Here is a 17,696-nt window from a genome sequence, read left to right on the forward strand (position 1 = left end):
AACATTTAAATCTACAATTGTAACCTAAAGGTTAGTAAGTTCTCCAAAATACCCCACACAACATTACACATACAATTCATGCACACATGATCATTCAGTCTGACTGGACCACCTCGCACGACCTACAATACACTGGACCATTCTCCTTGGGACTTCAGTTTAACTGGACCGCCTCATTAGGCCTACAGTGCACCTGGACTGCCCGAGTATCTTGGTCTACAACACAAAACAGGACTGGCTCAACCTAACCACAATTAAATCATCTCTATAAGTCTATCTCTCTTACTTTCACCTCTGACATCTCTCTTTTCACATCTCCACAACTATATCTCTCCCATGTCTATCTCACCTCGGTCAGCACCATACAAAAATCTAGTATAGAGGCCACAACGACAACTCTTTCTTACCTCTAATAATATCATGGTCTATAACAACACCCCAGTTTGGATTTTGATAAGGGATGTTGTAACAGCCCGGAATTTCAGGTATTGCTATATTTATGATTTTGGGTGTTTTAAGAGGGGACTCGGCGAGTTGGAGCCTAGACTCGCCGAGTAGGATCGCGGATCTGGTCGCGGGTTCGCGACTGGACTCGACGAGTCCGGATATGGACTCGACGAGTCTGCGCTGTTTAGCGAAAACCCTAACCGTTCAGGTTTGGGACGTATATGAGGGACCTTATGGCCGTCATTATTCACCCTGGTCCTCTAAGAGAAACCCTAATTCGATTGTGAACATCTGGAGCAAGGTAGAAGACCATTGTTGATTTTGGGAAGTGTTGTTTTGCAAGGAAGAGGAGGCTTGGTTAAGGGAACAACAAGAGAAGCCACGTTCTGAGGATTTGGGGACACAGAGAGCACGTTATTCAGGTAATATTTCGAGTTGCATTCTTCTATGTTGATGTGTATATGGATTTAGGGTTTATTGAACCCTTTTGTGGCTAGATTGAGTGTTACCTTAGTCCCCCAAACGATTGGAACCCTGTATTGGGATCTTTGGAAGTCCAGAATGTCCCATGCCTGAGCATTTCGGGAATCAATGGAGGTTTTGGATTGGAATCCTTATGCCTTAGGTCAAAATGTAAATTATGAGTCATGGGGTGTATTATGAGCACCGAAATGAGGACCTTACGTGATGAATCAGTCTAGGAAGGCCAGACCTATGAATGGTCGGAGCAGTTCTGACCTTAGAAAGCAGTTTGAGCGGTTGCATGGCATGGACTCGCCGAGTCCTATGAACAGACTCGGCGAGTAGCTTGAAGATTAACTGGGACTCGTCGAGTTGTTCTTCAGACTCGGCGAGTTAAGTCGGGGTGGCCCCGCGATTCTTCCAGGAGAAACTCGTCGAGTCAAGGAGGATACTCGACGAGTAGAAAGGGAATCTTAGAGAATTGGTGAGGACGTCTAGACTCGCCGAGTCGCACTAGCACTCGCCGAGTCAGGTCAAGTTGACCGTTGACCGTTGACCAGAGTTGACCTATGTTTGACTTCTTAGGGATAGTCAAACTTAGAAGATAAAAGTGTTAATAAGAGATATATGATGTTATAGGGAGATTGTAGCTCGGTGGATCGAGCACGAGTGATTTCGGGATTTGCTAGCTTTCGATATTCACGAGGTGAGTCTTCTCACTATACTGTACCCGGAAGGGTTTGACTGTGTGACCGGAAGGTCAGATATGATATGTGATATATGTGCTATATGTGATAAGTTAATTGTTATACGTGCTTTGTATGTTATGTGGGCTGGAAGGCATTATGTTATGGGCCGGAAGGCGGCGTGGGTAGGACCGGAAGGTTTACCCAGCAGGGACGGAAGTCCCCTGATACACATGGACCGGAAGGTCAGGGCCTGGAAAGGCGTATGTGCGTAAGTTGTATTTTGGGGAACTCACTAAGCATTTATGCTTACAGTTGTTATGTATGTGTTTCAGGTACTAGCGAGGACCGTGGGAAGGCGCCGGCGTGATCTGTACACACTGATAGATGTTTTGTGATCTTGGGATTCAGATGATTTGTATTTTGACATGACACTTGAATTGTTTATGTCTTGTTTTGAATGAAAATAACTTATTTTGAAATGAAAAATTTGTTTGAAAATTTACGGTGTTACAAATTGGTATCAGAGCCTTGGTTTGAGGGATTCGGGTGCACCTTCGGGCGTAACTGAACTCAAACCGAGGATTTGAGGAAAACTTTTAAAATAAAGGCATAAACTTTTGTAAATGATTTTATGGTAAACAAGAAAGAAACAGTGTGTACGATCAGTCAGCGCCCGAACGGTAAAGATCCCCAAAATACCTTACAATGTTATGTTATGTTATGAGATAAGTTATGATATGAATTATTATGCATGCTAGAAGACTAGGTATTCATGATAGGACTAGAGTGGCCTGATTTGTGATGCCTTAGTCTAGGGAGGTTGCCGATATGAGATGCTTTGATAGTGTGCGGGTAGATAGTGCATAACAAAAGTAGAGTGCTATGACATCCCCAAAATCTCGGCCAGAAAAGACCGATTTTTCATTTATGCTTTTAAATATTTTCAGAGTAAATCCTTTTTATTTGAAAGAGTTGCGGAATTTGTTCCCAAAACAAAACATGATAAAATAGTATTTATCAAAGCATTTCATCAAGAGATGCATTTCATTATAAAATCAAAACTCGGGATGTCATGTTCCGATACAGACCATAAAGCATAAACGATAAACATTACAAGTCATTCAACAAATATATACATATACAGACTTGTAAACAAAACAACAAGATGATCCATCCATCTTACGCCCTTGTGCCACTTCCTGTAATACAAATAAAACTGAGTGGGTCAGGCTTGGGAGCCTGGTGAGCATATAGGGTTTTCAACCCACAATAAATAAGTTATATTTAATTTCACCAACCAATCACTATCCCGATTACCCATTCCCGTTATCCTCACTTTACGTCCCTAAAACAACTATCTCAAGGGACCTAATCTAGGATTTTCATCGGGACGGACATCACTGCGAAGGGGTTTCCTCAACAATAGATATCCTAAAGGCAACCATGAGGGGGATAGAGTACACCGGTGAACACATCGTTCACAACACCTACAGGTTATGAACCTGCTAGTGTTCCACTGGACTGTCTAGAAAGAGTCCGTGGTCGTTATCCATACTCCGCTGAATAACTAGATCAACAACAACAACAACATCGAGGCCTCTCATCTGTTTATTACACACCAACTATCTACCCATGTTCTACCCAACATATTAGTAGATAAAAATATATATTTTCATACGTAGTTTAAAGAAAACCTGTATAGCATGCTTTAATCAACACATATGTCACATAACAGATGAGGCACACACACATAACACATATCTCATAAAGAAATAAGCAGATCTATAAGATAGAAGAGAGTGAATACTCATTCACACATAACACAACCAAATATATACACATAGCACGTATTTTTATATAAAATACTTCGTATTATTGTATTAGAAGAAATAACTACACACTCACTTGATCAGAAGACGATCCGACAGCACTACGGCTTATAGAAGTAGTAATCCACAGTAGATCTGGAAGATCTCCTCGAAAATCGAACTTCTCGCGGGCAGAGCTTCGACTCGGGAACCGCGCTTCTCGGGATCTTCGGGATCTCGGGACTTGCCTCGGGGCTAGAGTATGATACCGGGACTTCGGGGTAGCTTCGGCACGAAAAACGATGCAAAAGACTAGAGAGAAGAGAAGAAAATGAACAAGAAATGAGGCTGTCTTCGGATCCTTTATATAGAGGCTGGAACCTCGGAGTACGCGGGGCGTACTGCGTTACGCGGGGCGTACTGCCCAAAACGTCATTGCTTACGTATCCGAAGTGCTCGAGTGCGAGTGTCGACATCCCTCGGAGTACGCGGGGCGTACTCGAGTATGCAGGGCGTACCTCGGATCAGATCGGTGACTCCTTCGGATAATGCTTCCGAATTTTGATTTAAATTTAAATACAAAATGATTAATAAACTTCGGAAATTCATAACTTCTTCATACGAACTCCGTTTTCGACGTTCTTTATATCCACGGAAAGGTGAGACCATGCTCTACGACTTTCGTTTAGACTCCGTCGGCTAATTTTGACTTTATTTTTATTAATTATTTTTAATAGGCCGCGACAGAAACTTTCGTTATAAATTCATAACTTCTTCGTTTGACGTCCGTTCTCGCCTAACTTTTTATCGCTTCGATACCAACAACGAGATCTTCGATTCTCATTTAGATTGCTTCGGCTAACAACCGCTCGATCTCAATTCGAGTATTTCAGGCTGTATACCGCTAAGCCGGAACTTCGATAAATCATAACTTCCTCATACGAAGTCAGATTTGGGCGTTCTATATATATTCGGAAACCTTGTTTCGACTACTACAACATTAACCAAAGATATTAAGTTTATTTCACACTTAAATTTTGACGCTTATTTTTGTTCTTAATTAATCAGACCACGTAATTAAGCAATTAAGCACAAAACACATAATACTCAAATAATACATTCTTATTATTTCAAAACGGGTTACAAAGGTTAACCTAGACTATTATATTGCTAAATATGGCAAGCCCGGAAACACAGGCGTTACAAGTGCTCACTATCCGGGGTTTGGGGAGGAAGACTTGGGATGAATGCTGATGCGGTGTGGTCGGTAGTATTGGGCCCGTACTACTGAAGACACCGGGTCAGCGGGAGACCCAAGTAAGAATCCCTGGATATCGGAGACTGAGTAGGGTTGCGTTATCGAGTGCAATATTATACTCGATGGAGTCTCTGATAGTTTTATGTTGTATTTCAGAGACATCATGGTTAGACCACGCCACAGAGCGAGTACGAGCGGTGTGAGTGACGAGGAGATTCGTCAGATGATTCATGAGGAGGTGGCTGCAGCGATCCGGGCTGAGATTCCGGAGATGTTTGGGTCTATTAGGACCACCTTGATGGAGACTTTTGAGGAGCGGTACGCCGCATTGACTGAGGCTGCAGCCGCTGCAGCTACCGCAGTTGTGGCTGCTGCCAGGCCACAGGGGGGTGACTCGTTGCTGTTTCGGGAGTTCAGCAACACGAAGCCACCTGAGTTTGATGGGACGCAGGATCCGATTGCTGCGATGAGGTGGATCGCTAATATTGAGGGGTGCTTCTACACTTGTTCATGTCCGGAGCATCTGAGGGTACGGTTCGCTTTGAACCAGCTCCGTCTGGGAGCGAAGGATTGGTGGAAGTTCGTGACGGCGAACTTCACTTTGGCAGAGATTTCAGCAGTGACATGGGAGGGGTTTACCTCTATGTTCAGAGACGAGTACGTTCCCCCGGTGGAGAGGGAACGATTGGTTCAGGAGTTCTTGACCCTCAAGCAGGGTACTGATTCGGTCGCGGTGATCACGCGGAAGTTTCATGAGAGGGCGATGTTCTGCCCCGAGCTGGTGTCCACAGAGCAGGCTCGGATGAGCCGGTACTTGGGTGTTTTGACGAGGGATATCTGGGAGTTTGTGTCAAACTCCACCTATCATACCTTTGCTGAGCTTCAAGCGAATGCCAGGAAGCGCGAGATTGAGTTGGAGACCCAGGCCAGGGAGGAGGCCGAGTCTCAGCGGGTGGACCGGCGGCCGGCTCAGTCTCAGCCGGCAGCCAAGCGGACTAAGTCCGCCGATTCGAGGACGGGAGGTCCGAAGGGCCGCACTTGCGGAAAGTGCGGCAAGGGTCATGATGGGGCATGTCGATCTGGTGCTTGCTACAAGTGTGGCAAGGAGGGGCACATTGCTAGGGATTGCCCCAAGGGGTTTACGGTTTGCTTTCATTGCAACCAGACAGGCCATCGGAAGGCCGAGTGCCCTCAGCTTCTTCAGGGATCTGCACCTACTGCCAGGGCTACTGCGACTCGACCGGTGAAGGCCGAGTCCCCGAGGGCTCGTGGGAGAGCCTTTCAGCTGACTGCGGAGGAGGTCCGCGCTGCGCCCGATGTTGTGGCAGGTATGCTGTATTTCATGTATTTATTTTGATGTCGAGATGTTATGCTTATGTTATGATATGCGTAGGTAATTTCCTTGTGAACTCTGTGCCTGCTTTAGTGTTATTTGACTCGGGTGCGAGTAGGTCCTTTGTATCTTTAGCTTTTAGTCAGCATATCAGCGTTAGTCGTGAGTCGTTGAGTCGGCCTCTGAGAGTTTCTATAGCTGACGAGAGAGTGATTTGTGCCACGGAGGTTCTCCGGGGATGCGTGCTAGAGATTTTCGGGGTTGAGTTTCCGATTGACCTGATTCCTATTGCGATGGGTGATGTCTGTGTCATTGTGGGCATGGACTGGTTGAGCCGATTCGGCGCCGTCATCGACTGTGAGCGTCAGTTGGTGACTATACGAGACCCTAGTGGGGGAGTTCTTTCGGTGTACGGCGAGGGTACCCGTTCGGGATCAGCTTTTTGTTCGGCCGCTAGGGCGAGGCAGTGTCTACAGCAGGGCTGTAAGGGTTTTGTGGCGTATGTGATGGATACGCGGGAGGTTTCCGAGAGACCGAGATCAGTTGAGGAGGTCCCAGTGGTGCGTGAGTTTCCAGATGTTTTCCCCGAGGAGCTGCCGGGAGTACCTCCTGTGAGGCAAGTAGAGTTTGGTATCGATCTGGTTCCGGGGGCCGCGCCTATTGCTAAGGTGCCTTATCGTCTTGCACCTCCAGAGATGCAAGAGTTGTCCTCGCAGCTTCAGGAGTTGCTGGGGAAGGGATTCATCCGGCCGAGCAGCTCGCCGTGGGGAGCGCCTATTCTGTTCGTCAAGAAGAAGGATGGTTCACACCGGATGTGCATTGATTACCGGGAGTTGAACAAGTTGACGGTCAAGAACCGTTACCCGTTACCGAGGATCGATGATTTATTCGATCAGTTGCAGGGAGCATCTTGGTTTTCCAAGATCGATTTGAGGTCAGGGTACCATCAGGTGAGAGTGCGGGATGAGGACGTCCAGAAGACAGCGTTTAGGACGCGATATGGGCATTATGAGTTTGTGGTGATGCCTTTCGGGCTCACCACTGCCCCGGCTGTGTTCATGGATCTCATGAACAGGGTATGCAGGCCGATGTTGGATCGGTCAGTGATTGTATTTATCGACGATATTCTAGTGTATTCGAGATCTAGAGAGCAGCATGAAGAGCATTTGAGGGAGGTCCTTGAGGTATTGAGATCGGAGAAGCTTTATGCAAAGTTCCCCAAATGTGACTTCTGGTTGCGGGAGGTCCAATTCCTAGGACATGTTGTTAATCAGGAAGGGATACTGGTCGATCCGGCCAAGGTTGAGGCGGTGATGAGTTGGGAGGTGCCGAAGTCACCCTCTGAAATCAGGAGCTTCCTTGGGTTGGCAGGGTATTATCAGAGATTTATTAAGGATTTCTCCAAGATCGCAGTGCCGCTCACCAGATTGACCCGGAAGGGTGTTGCATTCTCATGGGGACCCGAGCAGCAGACCTCCTTTGAGACACTTCGCCAAAGGTTGTGTGAAGCCCCAGTATTAGCTCTCCCGGAAGGGATGGAGGATTTTGTAGTATATTGCGATGCATCGATTTCGGGGCTGGGTGCAGTGTTGATGCAGAGGGGTCATGTGATAGCTTATGCGTCGAGGCAGCTGAAGCCTCATGAGGCGAGATATCCCACGCATGATTTAGAGTTGGGAGCAGTAGTGTTCGCTCTCAAGATTTGGCGTCACTACTTGTATGGGGTTCGATGTACGATATACACGGACCATAAGAGCTTGAAGTATTTGGTGGATCAGCCCAACCTAAATATGCGTCAGAGGAGGTGGTTGGATGTGGTCAAGGATTATGATTGTGAGATCCTGTACCACCCAGGCAAGGCTAATGTGGTAGCCGATGCATTGAGCCGCAGGGAGGAGAGCACTCCACTGCGAGATGTATGTTTGAGATTGACTGTGATAGCTCCAGTATTGGATGCTATTCGTGGGGCACAGGCCGAGGCTGTGCGACCGGAGATGCAGAAGAGAGAGCGGGTCGTTGGTTTGGTTTCAGAGTTCATTACGGATGATCGAGGGTTGATGACCTTTCAGGGCCGGATTTGGGTACCGTTTGTGGGCGGTACGCGTGCTACTTTGATGGAAGAGGCTCATCGATCGAAATTCTCGATCCATCCCGGGGCTACGAAGATGTATTTGGATTTGAGGAAAGAGTATTGGTGGCCCTGTATGAAGAGGGACGTCGCATGGTTCGTGGAGTGGTGCTTGACCTGCCGTAGGGTTAAGGCCGAGCACCAGAGACCGCATGGCAAGTTGCAGCCATTGGAGGTTCCCGAGTGGAAGTGGGAACAGATCACTATGGACTTCATCACCAAATTGCCGAGGACTGTCAGTGGATTCGATGCAATTTGGGTGATTGTGGATAGGTTGACGAAGAGCGCTCACTTCCTTGCCATCAGTGAGAGTTCTTCAGCGGAGAAGTTGGCGGAGATATATGTGAGAGAAGTGGTATCTCAGCATGGGGTGCCGATCTCGATTGTTTCAGACCGTGATGTGCGCTTCACTTCCAGATTCTGGAAGAAATTCCATGAGGAGCTGGGTACTAAATTGCATTTTAGTACCGCATACCACCCCCGGACAGACGGTCAGAGCGAGCGAACGATTCAGACGCTGGAGGACATGCTTCGAGCGTGTGTGTTAGATTTCGGGGGTAGCTGGGATGCGTATTTACCCTTGGCAGAGTTTTCCTACAACAACAGCCATCATTCGAGCATTGGTATGCCACCCTTTGAGCTGTTGTATGGTAGGAGGTGTCGGACCCCCATTTGCTGGGGAGAGGTGGGACAGAGAGTGATGGGCAGTACAGAGATCGTGCTTCAGACGACAGAGCAGATTCAGTAGGTTAGAAAGAGGTTATTGACCGCCCAGAGCCGACAGAAGAGTTATGCAGACAGACGTCGATCCGAGCTTGAGTTTCAAGTCGGCGACTTCGTTCTCCTGAAGGTCTCTCCATGGAAAGGAGTGATTCGATTCAGGAAGAGGGGCAAGTTGGGACCCCGGTATATTGGGCCATTTCGGGTGATTGCAAGGATAGGCCGGGTAGCCTATCGTTTGGAGTTGCCAGCAGAGTTGGGGCAGATCCACGACACTTTTCATGTGTCGCAATTGAGGAAGTGTATAGCCGATGAGTCGGCAGTGGTTCCATTAGAGGATATTCAGGTGGATGCGAGCCTGAATTATGCCGAGAGACCAGTGGCCATCAGGGATCGGAAGATCAAAGTTCTGAGGAACAAGGAGGTACCTCTGGTGTTGGTTCAGTGGCAACACCGGAAGGGATCGGAAATGACTTGGGAGCCGGAGCGTGAGATGCGGGAGCAGCATCCGGAGCTATTTTCAGAGTGAGACTTCGAGGGCGAAGTCTAGTCCTAGTGGGGGAGAGTTGTAACAGCCCAGAATTTCAGGTATTGCTATATTTATGATTTTGGGTGTTTTAAGAGGGGACTCGGCGAGTTAGAGCCTAGACTCGCCGAGTAGGATCGTGGATCTGGTCGCGGGTTCGCGACTGGACTCGACGAGTCCGGATATGGACTCGACGAGTCTGCGCTGTTTAGCGAAAACCCTAACCGTTCAGGTTTGGGACGTATATGAGGGACCTTATGGCCGTCATTGTTCACCCTAGTCCTCTGAGAGAAACCCTAATTCGATTGTGAACATCTGGAGCAAGGTAGAAGACCATTGTTGATTTTGGGAAGTGTTGTTTTGCAAGGAAGAGGAGGCTTGGTTAAGGGAACAACAAGAGAAGCCACGTTCTGAGGATTTGGGGACACAGAGAGCACATTATTCAAGTAATATTTCGAGTTGCATTCTTCTATGTTGATGTGTATATGGATTTAGGGTTTATTGAACCCTTTTGTGGCTAGATTGAGTGTTACCTTAGTCCCCCAAACGATTGGAACCCTGTATTGGGATCTTTGGAAGTCCAGAATGTCCCATGCCTGAGCATTTCGGGAATCAATGGAGGTTTTGGATTGGAATCCTTATGCCTTAGGTCAAAATGTAAATTATGAGTCATGGGGTGTATTATGAGCACCAAAATGAGGACCTTACGTGATGAATCAGTCTAGGAAGGCCAGACCTATGAATGGTCGGAGCAGTTCTGACCTTCGAAAGCAGTTTGAGCGGTTGCATGGCATGGACTCGCCGAGTCCTATGAACAGACTCGACGAGTAGCTTGAAGATTAACTGGGACTCGTCGAGTTGTTCTTCAGACTCGGCGAGTTAAGTCGGGGTGGCCCCGCGATTCTTCCAGGAGAAACTCGTCGAGTCAAGGAGGATACTCGACGAGTAGAAAGGGAATCTTAGAGAATTGGTGAGGACGTCTAGACTCGCCGAGTCGCACTAGCACTCGCCGAGTCAGGTCAAGTTGACCGTTGACCGTTGACCAGAGTTGACCTATGTTTGACTTCTTAGGGATAGTCAAACTTAGAAGATAAAAGTGTTAATAAGAGATATATGATGTTATAGGGAGATTGTAGCTCGGTGGATCGAGCACGAGTGATTTCGGGATTTGCTAGCTTTCGATATTCACGAGGTGAGTCTTCTCACTATACTGTACCCGGAAGGGTTTGACTGTGTGACCGGAAGGTCAGATATGATATGTGATATATGTGCTATATGTGATAAGTTAATTGTTATACGTGCTTTGTATGTTATGTGGGCTGGAAGGCATTATGTTATGGGCCGGAAGGCATTATGTTATGGGCCGGAAGGCGGCGTGGGTAGGACCGGAAGGTTTACCCAGCAGGGACGGAAGTCCCCTGATACACATGGACCGGAAGGTCAGGGCCTGGAAAGGCGTATGTGCGTAAGTTGTATTTTGGGGAACTCACTAAGCATTTATGCTTACAGTTGTTATGTATGTGTTTCAGGTACTAGCGAGGACCGTGGGAAGGCGCCGGCGTGATCTGTACACACTGATAGATGTTTTGTGATCTTGGGATTCAGATGATTTGTATTTTGACATGACACTTGAATTGTTTATGTCTTGTTTTGAATGAAAATAACTTATTTTGAAATGAAAAATTTGTTTGAAAATTTACGGTGTTACAGATGTTTAGTTAGAAACACCTTTTATAAATTGGTTAATCTGATTTGACTACAAGTCAAATGGTCAGGTCAAAACTTTTAGTTTTTTTTAGAACATGGGTTGGTATATGTTGTTATGAAAATCTTTGAGGGTGGAAATGTTTGGCCTCTTCAAGTTGAAACTGATTATACAACCAGAAAAGGTAGACAAATAGGGTCACGACTACTACCAGGAAAGATCTCAATAACACTCTATGATGCCTAAGTTAGGATAAATGGTTGTTGTATTACTGATGTAGACTTTGAGATTGCAGTAGTATTATGTGTGTGTGTGTGTGTATATATATATATATATATATATATATATATATATATATATATAGAGAGAGAGAGAGAGAGAGGAGATGGTTCATGTGAGAACAATGATTATTATGAGAACGCAAGAACACTTATCAACCATTATATCAAAATAGTGGATGGCTTCAATTTCTCTCATTAAATTAGGTAGCTTATAAAATAAAAAGAAATTAAAAACACTGTTTATATTAGAATAATGGTAAAATGGTAATAGAGCAAAAAACTAAATATGGAAATATAATTAGTTTCCTACTTTTGAAGAATTTATATATATATATATATATATATATATATATATATATATATATATATATATATATATATATATATATATTAAATAAGTGAACATTAGGAACAGTAAAGTTCCTAAGGTGTTGGCAGAAATGGTCCCTTGGTTATAGCTCATTTTGCTGTTTGGGATTGGTTTTAATATACGAGTCTTTTAAGGAAATAATTGTATTGTCCGACACTGTATTTCATGTTTATTTTCCAGATCCTTCCACAACCTTCACCGGGTTAGCTTGTATAGTTAACCCTTTTACTTCCTAATCCTTCCACCCCCTAATCGATGCCTCCACTGCTTGCTTCCTCCTCCACATTCTCTCTCCAATCGTCGTGAATGTCGGCAACCACCAGATGAATGTCACCTTCTCCCTCCAAATACGCCAATGTTCGCTGGCCGGTGGTGCCCAACAAAAACCCTAATTGTTCATCAGCTTGATGTTCGGATTTGAACCAATAGGAAACCCTAAATTTGACTGCTAGCTAATATGGCTAAAGGAATCACTATCTTTTTTCTCCTGGGACTCGAAGACGAAGCTGGCAGAAGGTCCATGGCAACAACGCTGTCATTGGTTGATTTTTATGCGAGCTGATCGGTTCTTTCCTTTTAAATAAAGAAAACTCCATGTTTCTTGCTATTTTGTTTAATCGCAGCGTACACTACCTTTTCCTGTATCTTTCTCTCTTTACTTTTGTATATCTGCCTTCATCTATTCATATGTGTTTATATATGTTTGAATAAATGTTTGGTAAATCAGTTGATTATATTTCACAGATTGAATCAAGTTTCATAAATTCGTGAAGCCAACTATGCTTCGGTTTCAATATTTGAATCTACTTGGAGTACCACGCCCTAATTGACCAACACATGGGATATTGACAGATGATGTCGGTATCTTCGAGTACCAATCTTGCTCAGCTTCTAGATATGATACCCATCTGGGTTTTGATCAGGTAACATTTTCTTATTTTGTAGGGACGTTGGTGCTACAGAAAGAATACAAGAAGCTTTTATAATCTGGAAGCCAAAGATGGTTTATAGGGTTTTCTGAGGTAAAGTAAATTTTTTCTTCAAATTTATATGATTCTTGGTCATCACTCTTAACATAGGTCTAGCTAATATTACCATCTGAACAGATAAATGCTCCATTTGGTTTTTTCTTGACTTAAATAATCTTCATGTTTTCAGGTCTTGGTGCTACTCTTAACGTTGCAAAACCTAAAAAAGGCTCATTTGTTGCCATTTTTGGATTTGGAGTTGTGGGGCTTGGTGTCACTTTTATGGAACTTGTAAATTTCTCAAAAAAGACTCATTCATGGCCAAAAAAGCTAATATTTTGTTTATGATCAGGCTGCTAAAGGTACGAGAATTGCAGGTGCTTCAAGGATGGTTGGTGTTGATCTCAATGCCTACAGATTTGAGCTTAGTAAGATTTTGCTGCCTAAAAATATGAATAAAAACAGTTAGATAAATGGTGAATCTCATATATTAGTGTGATTTCAACAACAAAGAAATTTGAGGTTACAGAGTTTGTGAACCCTAAATAGTACAAGAAACCAGTATGGGAAGTGATTGCAGAGATGAGTAATGGAGGAGTTGACAGGAGTGTAGAATGCAAGTCATGGAAAACTTGTGATAGTTATTTTGTTTTCTATTTTTTATAAAATCTGCAACATGGTCGAGATATAAATGCTACAGATCTTACTAGACAAACAACATTACATTGGAGTGTTGTTTGAGGAGCTATACAAGTTGCAGAGCTTTTGATTATAGAAGTTGGTCAGATTAATGTTGTTGATATGTATGGATATCAGGTTTGTATCTTCTTATCACATTATTCAAAAACAAAATTCAATTCAAAAAATAAATCTTACACGTAATCATTTACTAAAATTTGGGTTTTTCTTACAAACAACTCATGTTGCTGCTCAATATGGTCAAACATCCTTCATTTATGACATTGTCACGAAGTGGAATGCAAACATGTATCTTCCTTGATAATGACAGAAGAAGCTCTTTGCATTAGTACACTAAATTGGATGCTTTACATTTAACATTTCTTCTAAAATTTGATACGAGGGTATTTACATAATTTTGCAGGGTTGCATATAAAGGCTTTGGAGACTGTATCAGACTTATTCTATTTCTGGATGCATATAAGGAAACTTAGAGGCATGTACAATACTTGTGCAAGAAGGAAAGAAAGAGGATTTAATGGTGACTGATAACACTGGTCTCACACCAGCACTGCTTGCGTCTAATAAAAACCATAGACAAGTTGCTTTTCCTTGTAAGGGTATTTTTGTAAATACACATTTTTTTACTACTTTCTCTTTTAATAACTTTTTTTCTGATTTTGTTAAGTTAATGCTAAGAGGATGTTGGATAAACTTTGGGATGAAAACATAAATAGTGGGATGGAAATAGTATCGTACAGATACTTTCAAAACTAGGATTAGCACCAACACTTCTATATGTAATAATTGTGCTAATTTTGACCTATATTAGTTCCATCATTATGACTATTGGCAAGTGCAAGATTGGTATTATTTTATCGGTGTAGTTGGTATGTCGTATACTTAGTTTTAACTATTTATCTTTTTATTTTTTGGATATTTAATTTTAATATTTCAACTTACGGGTGGTTTATTGCTTTTTGTAGTAAAGATCCAGGTTATGTTAAAACAAACAGACATGATTCACAAAATATGAAAGATGATGTAAGTCTTTTGTTGATTTTCATTATATAACTAAATTCTTTATTATTGTTGGAGTTTTTTTAATACTGATACCCGATATCGTACCGATACCGATACCGATACGTTTCTTATTGTTTTAAATAAATTTAATTTGTTCGTTGTCGGCATTTATTTAAAATTTATGTTAATATTCTGAGAGTCCTTGTATGCTAATAACTATGCTAATAAATATTTGAGTAATCAATGCTTCTTAAGACACTCTTATAGTAGAGTTGAAATTTTTGTTGCCAACTTAGTTTACAAGTTTTTTTTTTACATTTTATAATATAGAAGACAACAAAATGGTTTTATTTTGTAATTTCAGGTACATAGGGCAGTTGATGCTTGTAAGAGTGTCTTAAGAGGGTTTCATATCAAAAAGATACGCGCTCATGAATTGGACTAGCTGAGTGAGTTGTGCATATTAAATAAGAAGCAAAAATACGGATTTCACCCACGATTGACTCTGAGAGGCTAAACAGATCTTCCTAATGAAACATAAACCTGAAAGTAGGTGATAACTCATTTGCAGGCTACTTCTGTCTATAGAACGATGATATTTTTTTACCAAAAAGGAAAAAAAAAAGATTACGTGTGAATGTCATTAACTTTTAGTTTACTTAATTGTAGAAAAAATTACACGTTTTGCTTTGAGTTTACCTCATTTTTATAGTTATGTTTTCTACGGGTGTGGTTTGGTGTGGTTTTTAGTCAAAACCAAACCGCAAACCGCAAATGCGGCTGTTGCAAGTATATCGTTCGGTTTGGTTTATAGACGGTGTGGTTTTTTAGTTTTTTAATGCGGTTCGGTTTTTATTGGTTGCAGTTCATTTTTACAATATGTAACCTCGTTGTCTTTTTTGGGTGCAATCTTACAAAAATCGCAAGCAATAAGAACCGGTTTTTCCTTCAAAAAAGATAACCCATCTTTTCTATAAAAAAAATACATGGATATGAAATTTAAGTTTGCATCTTTCATTCCAAGTTTGTTCATAAACAATAGATGTTATTTTTTGGATTATCCCGTGATAAATAAATTGTATGATGCTATTAGAGTCTTCTATGATGATTGATGCCATAGTGCACAATTGCATCCAAAAAAATGTCAATAGGATAATAATAGAAAATATGTTTTCTTTTCTTCAGGTGGCTTTATTCAAGTTATGAAGAATGAGATTTCGACTCGAAGCATCTTCTCACACCAGTGATCTCTCTACAGCAGCCAATACCTCCAACGGACGTCAGTCTCGCTCTGCCTCCGCCACTCCACGTCACCGTCGTCGCCGTCGTCGGTTCATCAGGTATCGTTCCATCTCTTTTCATCCTTCTGTTCTTGGCTCTTATGTTATGTGATTCTTCTGTCTTATGTCTTCTGTCTCGTTTTTCTTTTTTTATGTCTTCTCAACTTGTATTATCACTTTAGACTCCATTAATAGTGAAATCCCATCTACCATTTTGTCAATTAAAAACTTCAATGTTGTTGATTTCTCAAATAACTTATAGCTTTCCTACCTTTATGTTTTAAAATCAATCTTAAAATCAACATGGGATTAATTGTTAAGAATTTTGAGAAACTCTAAAAACCCATTTGATTTCTGATGGCGATAATGGGAGGGATATGAACTTGGTGTTGAATTTCGTAGGTAGACTATATTTTTTTAAGAATGAAAATTAGTATACATATTTGACATAAGTAGAGTACCTTTTAACATATGAAGTATGTGATGTTCTGATCATAATAACATCAATTCCCATAACAATGAGACTTGAATGCATTAGAATGTTGTACTCTATGCTTGAAAATGAATATGTTTGATGTCATCAAAGCATGTATTGTCAGTGTTGTTGATTTTGTAACATGCTTCTAGTGTAGTGCTTTTATTCAATTTTGTTTCTCGATCAACATCATGTTATTTGTCATCAGCTTTAGATTCATTTGCATCAACTGTTTCTATTTTATGTTGTTTGTCTAACATGTTGTAATCCATAAATATGAATCATGAAGTTTTTTATTTTTAGTTTTTTAAGTGGATTCTTTCATAGACTTAATTTATAAAAGTTATTATATATAGTTTGTCTAAATGGGAGACAAACTACAATGCTCGAACGAGCAAGTAAAATGTTTATTAGATACGTGATATGTGCATATTTAGCTATTTACTTCGTATGGAATTTTATTATTTATTGGCTAATTTATTGCAATTAATGGACAAAAGGTACTTAATTATGTTTAAATTGTATTTTTAGTCCAAAAGATGTGCTTGGAAGCAAAAGGAAGCAGGAGATACAATCGGAAGTTCGGGAATTGAAATAAAGAAGAAAAGTAACAAAAACAAGAAGAACTCGGCCAGTCAATGCCTGACTCGACGAGTCGGATCGAAGGTTCGCGAAGCCATAGAAGTCCTTGTCGTACACTGATTTTTAATGAGGGACTCGGCGAGTTGGAACCTGGACTCGACGAGTCAACTCTGTTTCCAGTAAATTAAAAATAGGGACTTTGAGACCGAGACCAAAGACTTTTGTAGAACCCTAGGAGGCTAATCTGCGATTGAGAACACGGTGGAAGCTCTGGAAAGTGAAGAATCAACCCTACATTCGATTTTGAGTAGGATTAAGGCAAATTCAAGTTTATTCTTATTTAATCTTTTGGTTGAATCATGTTTGAACTAATTAAATTTGTTTTTGAGTTTGATTTTACTGTAATTATGAACTAAAACCATTATCTTCTGTTTAGGGTAGATGATTTTGTGAATATGGATTGATTTTATGGTTAGGATTAATTTAATTTGGTAATATTTTTTTTTGTTAAGCTTGTTAAAGAACTTTATGTGTTAACAACAACTATTTTCTGTTAATAAATCAGTAATTAAGTTGCATGAACATCTCTTAGTTGCTAAGCTCATATGATTTATGTGAAAACATAGTTATATGCCTAGGAATAGCGAACGTGAAACTAGGGTTAACTAGAAAATAGGTAACTAAATGTGTGAGCTTGTATGACGAACCATCATCAAGAGGTTAATTGAACGACCAATTTGATTAACGACTACAAGTCTTACTTAACCCGAATTAATAAACTAGGAAATTCATTAATATATACAACTGGTCACTGCTTGAATTAATCTGTTTCTAAGGATTAGCAATAGCGAACGTGAACCTAATCATCTTAATCGGTAGCCAATTACACTTAATCCAAAGCATTTACCATAAATCAACCATAGGAAGAAAAGATTTAGACCTAAATAGAAGTATCCTTAATTA

Source organism: Lactuca sativa, chromosome 4 (genome assembly GCF_002870075.4).
Source record: "Lactuca sativa cultivar Salinas chromosome 4, Lsat_Salinas_v11, whole genome shotgun sequence".
Lineage (NCBI taxonomy): Eukaryota > Viridiplantae > Streptophyta > Magnoliopsida > Asterales > Asteraceae > Lactuca > Lactuca sativa.